The following is a 7798-nucleotide window of genomic DNA, read 5'->3' on the forward strand; positions in this document are numbered from 1 at the left end:
AGATCAATATCGCTCGTCACATCATCTCTCTTACAACTTTTGCCTTCAGTAGGAGTGGCTCTTATCAGGTCAGCAAATTCATGAGACAGCCTGTTGTGCAATTGCTGCTCTTGCTTCTGCAACTTGTCCTCAAGCTCCTTAATCTGTCATAACATGCAGAATTTTAGTTAAACAAATAATGGCAACAACTTCAGTAGTTCAAATAATACAAAAGATATCCCCTGTTAAACCAATAGACATGAGAATAAAGGCTTCACCTTTTGGCTAAGCACAAAGGACTCCCTCCTCTGCTCTTCCTGCTCATTCAATTTAGTCTCAAGCTCCTTGATCTGGACAAGTAGTAATAAAAAGTGAAGATAAATATAGTTTCTCCAACTCCCGACTTGATTTGCTCATGAATAGCTAATAAATTTACACTGAGCAGTAAATCTTGCTGACCTTATTTTGAAGGATAAGAGAATAAGATTGGGACTCATGTTCTTGCTCTTTCAGCTTATTCTCAAGTTCTTTGAATTGTTCAGGGTAAAAAAACAGTTGAGTCAGTTTTGTTTTACATTAATGAAATTCGCTGGAAAAGAAGAAGTTTAAGTCGATCTTTGAAGCTCTTAGGTAGTCTTTCATTTTTTCATAAATTGCTGCCCTTTGACACCATGATTTCCAAGAACAAGAAAAGTTCAATACTGAACCTTCAGCTGGAAGGTTACGGACTCAGATTGTTGTCGCTCTCTAAGCTTGGCTTCTAGCTCTTTGATCTTCGGCAGAAAATAGATACCAGTTAGCTATGATCAAAAGAATAATATATTGACTATAACTCAAGTGAGAAGGCAACCTTTATTTGGAGATTACTGCAAAGCTCTTCTCTGCCCTTCAATCTATCTGAAAGCTGTGAGGATGTGAACAATCTATCTGAAACAGATTCCTTAATTGATTATCATTTGTTTCTATGTGAACAATGTATAATCAATCTGACTTATTATTAGGGCTGGACTCGAACCGAGCTAGCTCGAGCTCAAGCTCGGCTCGGTTCGATCGAGCTCGAGCTGGCTCGGATTGGCTTGGTAGATTTTTTTTTAAATTTTTTATACAAAACGACGTCGTTTTGATCTATATATATATACAAAACGATGTCGTTTTGATATGAAAAACGAGTTGAACCGAGCCGAGCCCGAGCTGGCTGCGAGCCAAGCTCGGCTTGACTCGGCTCGAATCCAACCTTACTTATAATATGTGATATTAAAACCCTCGTACTTATGTACTTATATACCATATAAAATATATATGTCTATATAAGATTCAATATTGATATCTCAAGTTAAATGATCAATTATATACCAGTATAATTTTACCATAAATCATTGACTATATTTTAAATATCCATATGAATCATCGTAATTAATTATATTTGAAAAAAAGTTTATCGACCATTAATTTACACTAATACTCTAATGATATGATTTTCATTATCATTTGCACTATTATTATTTCATGATAATCAATGAAGACATTCAACTTGCCTACTGTGCAATGTCTTTATCCAATTGACATTATGTACATAGGAAACTCTTCGATGATTCAATCTTTCAAAGTCCTGTATCATCTAAACAATTCGTATACATATAATATATTTAAAGAATAGATAAATAAAGTGAGGTAGAATACACGTGAAAACAGAGCACTTCTTGTATTAATATAATTTATTTATATAAAATGAAATTCATTGGAGCCAATAACACAATTGGTTCTTAAGACATAAACTAATAATTTCAACATAGAACACTAATTAAATAAACCCTAATTGGATTTTCAACCAAACCTTAATTTAAGAATTTTTAATCCCAATTTCAATTCTAACTTTTCATATTTTATAATCTATTGCATATAACTCTTATACCACGTATAAGATTTAATTTACATGTATAAAATAATCATTTAGTCCTAATCCGCTAGATTTATACATAAGGTATAAAATACTAAATTAAAATTATGGATTTTAGGAATACCAAAATGTCATGCATTCTTAATTCGTGGAGTTTCCAAAATTACCTATATTAATGTGACAAGTCTTCCAACCTAAAACCTTCATGAATGATAACATTCAATGGATAAAACTATGATATGATTTCAAAGAGATGACCCAATCAATAAATAATAGGTTGTTGGACCTCTCATCAAAAATCTAATAAATCTTAAAGTCTATACTAATGTTGTTTTTTATATCATAATATTTAAATATATTAAATTTGTTTATATTGATCACTTAAACTCATTTGTAAACTATTATTGGATTATTCAGTTACTTGATTTTACTAAATCAAAAGAATAATTAATGTTAATTTATATTAAAAAATTTCTAACTTCTTTTGTTCAACTCAATCTCAACACAAGACGTGTATTATTTTTAAAAAGTATTGAGAATAAATTATTATTGTACTTGATAAAATTAACATGTATTAATAATTATTATATTTAATCAAAATAGTAACAAAATATTGAAATGCTTTTTTATATTTAAATTAAAGGGAAAATTTAATAAATTAAAATAAATAAAAGGTAAATCAACTAGGATTCTTTAATATCATTAATAATTCTTTCTTCCACCAAGGTGGAATTAAAATTTAGAAAAAAAAAATGGTATTTGTTAAGATAAATAAGTTAACATATGCATTCTTATGGCAAGAGTGAGCAAAACTTGAAGTATACGCATTCCATGTTATGGTTCTTCATTAATGATAATTCTTCTCCTACCACTCACCTGAAAAAATCACCACAGTTAGAGATGTAAGTGGGCCAAGTTGGTCCGCAGAAACGGAAAGGCTCCCGGCATGATTTTATGTTTATTGGATCGTGTCAAGCCCAAAATGAACTATCCCATTAAAACAAAATTTTTATTTTTTTTATTTTGTAATCAAAAATTTTAAACAAAAATCATTTTCCAATTACTAAAATTACGGACAATACCTCGAATATTTTATTAATAATCTCTCACTTGTGATTGAAGAATACCATGGGTATATGATGAAAAATATTAGAATATATTACAAATAAATTTATTTACATAATATACAATTACAAATATAAATATGATATATATCATCATCTACTCGTCTTCAACATTCGGATTATTGAATTCTTCAAAAATATATTTTACAACCCGATTCTATAATTTAAAGTCAGTTTTCACCTAATCATTCATACACATGATCATCTCAACTATATTTAGGTGTAAATTGGATCACTTATATCACTCAGCATGCATCTGACTGCACTAAAAGCGAATTCTGATGCTACACCCAGCACCGGAGGGGTTAGTAGATCTTGAGGCATGGCAACAAGAACAAGAAAACTTTCTTGATTTGTTTTTCACTATGTCAAAACATCTAATTTCTCATCATCATATCGTTTAACAATTTCTGAATAATTATCAATATTGATATAATTATAATATTCACCATAATTTGAACTCTGACCCACAGGTTACTTACCTTTGCACAAAAATGACCATATGCATGACTTTCTTCTCCCTGAACTACTAGAACTTCTCTCAAGTTCTGAACCTATTGTCTTCCTTCCATGTTTGTTTTCATAAACGTTATACATTTTTTAATATAAATTCTTTAACATCATCTATAGAATTAACAACGTTGGTAATTAATAAATTATCTTTAATAGCATCTAATAAATTTTTTACCCCTAATATTTTTGTCTTAGGATCAAAGAAAGCGACAGCAATATAAGTAAAGGAATTTCGCTATAATATTTTTTAAATTTCTATTTCATTTGTCTAGATATTTTTTGAAAACTAGCATGATACCTATAATTTTTAAAAATATTCTAATTTTTAACATATTATACAAAATTAAACAAGTAATGGGGTATACACACCTGAGTGTTAGTCTATCGGTGTCTTCAATGGCTCTATTATGTTCATTAGAGATATAACAATATCTCAATCAAGATTCATAAAAAAAAACAAGCTTTTTCGAATCTTTTGGCTAAATATTGAAGAACCATGTTATAAATATTTCATACTCTTCGTATGCTTTTAACATGAGGTATATTGAATTTCAACTAGTTTTAACATATATTTTTTAATATTTTCGTTTTAGCCCGATTAACTTACATAATTCATTATATGCTTAAACTTGTGATAGGAAAGATGAAATGTATGTGATAACATATCTAATTTTTGATATCTCATCTTTAGTCGTGCTCAAACTGTTTTGAGTTATTAAATTAATAATATGACATACACATCTATTTTTTATTTTTTGCATTATCAAAAGTTGTTATAAAAATAGAGTTATTAATGTTTTATTCATAAAAAATAGTTGCTAATGTTTAATAAAGTGCAAAACCACTATAAAGATATTTTAAATTTCTAAATGTAATTACTTTTTTGCACAATTGTCATTCATAATCAATATAATGGTAGTTGCACATAGATACTATATCTTGATTTGTGATTGTTCATAAGTTTGAAGTTACTGAAATAACATCATAATAATTACAAAATTCTCCAATAATTTTTAATTAATTCATTCATAATTTCTAAAAATGTTTTACCTAAAAGTAGATTTAAAAATTCTTTTAAATACGGATTGAACATTATTCTTCATCGTTCATTCTAATATTTCATTTACAATATAAGAAAAATGTTGGTCAAAATTGACAATATACTTAGTTATGTAGTCTCATATTTTCATTTGATCGTACGTGAAAGTGAATATTTCTTCCATGTTCTCGGAACCTCTCAAACCCCCTACTACACTGGCATCAAGACTAATGGATTGCGATCTGATAAAGGCAATTTGTTGTTGCCCTCTGAACTAGTGTGAAATTTTTTTTTACAATAATCTGTAATAAGTCAACAAAGATGTCTCCTGCCATTCAAACTTGCACATGAACCACAGTGTTTGCACATTATTTGGTGAATGACTCTTCCTTCGATCCTTTTTTTGTATTTGATCAAAGTAACCTCACACCATAAAGTTTTGCTTTCTTTTTCTTTCTATCGACGTTGTGACTATCCCACTTTCACTCGTTAGTACTTTACCTATTCTACATGGATCATCAATAATATCATCAGTGTCAGCATGACAATATTTAAATGAATTGAAATCATTTGACTTTGCATTCATTTGTAAAATATTTTGATAAATGAAATTATAAATAGTAATTGATTCACAAAACTAAAATAAAAACTAAAATATAAACATAAAGAAATATTGTTTGTAAATTTAGAGAGTTTCAAAATAAAAGATTGATGAGAGAACATGAGATTGAGAATGTGAGTGAATGTATGTGAATTTTAGGGGGAGGGGAGGTGTGGGGTGTTGGGGGCGCGGTGGGGCGGGGGGTGGAAGGAGAAGTAAGGGGGAAGTGTTTTATATAGTGAGAGATATAAAATAATAATAATAATAGGCCAGCGTAGGTCTAGCCAATCCGCGGCACACACAACTCACTACAGTTTATTTTTGTGTGCCAAACATTGGGCCGCGGGCCAACCCGGCCCATTTAACGTGTCTGACCGCAGCATATGCAAACATTGAAGATTAATTAACGTATGCTGCGCATCTTGCTCCACCACAATCATAACAACTGCCACCGCCGCAGACACCAACACCATTAAAACCTCTAGCGACAGCATGAACGTCAATTATGTGTCCGCCATGGTGATGATGCCAGTGACCACCGCCTCCACCGTCTTGACCACCATGTCCTCCATGATTACTGGAGCTTTCGTACGCAGCAGGCCACTAAAAAAATACAAAGAACTTAGCAGACCAAACTTCGATTATAACTTGCTAAGGTTCCTTTTTATTTTATCTCAGTATTTATAGATAATTCCATCAATTCTTCACATCTGTGACTCCTTTTATAGTTAGCTATGATCCACATTTTTGTTTCAAATTATAAGCTAGACCACAGGAGGAGGTTTGTCGACTGTTGTGTTACCCCATGTTCTGGCGGTGGAGGACTATTCTTGCAAGATTACGCTGTACTCTATCACCACATTTACTTTGTAAGTCAGTGCATTCGAATGTGCAGACAGGTGAAAAGATTCAGAGTCAGGGAAGATGTAATCCACAAGTGGTGGCAGGTGGTGTTGAGGGTAGTGGCCGGCGCTTCTGGCAGTGCGGGTGGTGGTGATAATGTGGTAGTAATGGTATCAACAAGTGGTGGTGGACGGTGGTGTGAGTGGTTTATAATTTTAATTTAATATTAGGATAATTTTATGTTAAAAATTATGAGTAAAATAATCACGAGACTGAGGTTCCGTTGTTATTTTAATTGAATACCAGAAATTAATTGTAAAATTGAATTCTCATATGCAGTTGGAACAAAAAAAGTGTAACTAAACTAAGAGCAATACAACCTGCGTAAATATATATATATATATATATATATATATATATAGCTTTATTGTTAATCTAATTTCAAAAGAAATATATGTGGAAAGAAAAGAAATATTGAAAGTAAAAAAATCACGAAGAAAGGAAATAAACCCCGTTGTAGTAGGTTGTGTCATAGGCCTAAACTTCAAGCTCACGGACTAGCTTGGCACACCTACTATTATAACGGGCCATTTAAAAAATTAAAAATTAATTTTAAATTCATAAAATGGTTCTACGGTTGTAGAATGGCTTTTACATCCACAAAAGTCGTTGGCCTTAAAAAATTTTTATATTCTATATAAACCTTCTCCCCTGGTCTCCAAACTACATCGGAAACATAATTTCTCAATCTCTCTTTACATTTTCTTCATTTAATTTTAATTTCAAACTCTCTCAAATCTCAATCAAAGTTTAATTCTATCTAACAAATTAATTTTCGTCTATTTAAAAATTTTATATTTTTTTTCAATTATTTTTGTTTGCTATGTTTTTTATTGACAAATTAATTATTAAATTTTACTTTATTATATTTACTTTTAAAGTAAGGATAATACTTCGTAAATAATAAAACTACGTGCACATAATTTATATATATAAATATATACTCACTTACATGTATCATCATTTAATTAAGTGATTTTAAATTAATGATAAAATAGCATTCAATCATATGATAACACATATAAGTATTTATATATTTATATACTCAAAATAGGTACATATAATATTACTCTTTATTTTCATAAGAACAAGTATTACAAGGTTTCTCATACATCATTTACACAAAACCCATTCTTTTTCATTTGAGCCTACAAAAATAAATTTATTCCAGCCGCTTGAACACATTTTCCATTTAGAACATATTAAGTTTTCTTTTTTAATTTTGCCAAAGTATTCTAAGAGAAACAAAATAATCAACAAAATTGTAAAAACAAAATGAAAAATAAGTTGTTAAACATTAAACAAATTGTAAAGTAGTAGATAAAGTAAAAAGAACAAGACGTGACACTATATGAAGGCCACGCACGCGAGTTTCTTTGTTCTTCTTATTGGAAAAGTGTATCAGCAACAATTGTTTCAAATTAAGGGTTGAATAAGGAGTAGTTAAAAAAAAATCTTAACACGATGGCGTCATCGATAAAATGAATAGTTTCTATTACTTAGAATACGGAAATAAGTAATAAAAAATGATTTTACATTATTTGAAGATAAATACAAAATGTGATTTGAAGGATTGGTCCACCATTTATGAACTACTGTTCTAAGGTGTATTAATTTTAAAATAAATATAAATTAATAAAATTTAATAATTAATTTTTAAAAAAAATTAATTTATTAATAAAAAATTAGGCCAACCCTCAAGAAGGCTCATCAACAGACCCCAAAGGGTTGAACAAGACACG

The sequence above is a fragment of the Mangifera indica genome, chromosome 16 (assembly GCF_011075055.1).
Source record: "Mangifera indica cultivar Alphonso chromosome 16, CATAS_Mindica_2.1, whole genome shotgun sequence".
Taxonomy (NCBI): domain Eukaryota; kingdom Viridiplantae; phylum Streptophyta; class Magnoliopsida; order Sapindales; family Anacardiaceae; genus Mangifera; species Mangifera indica.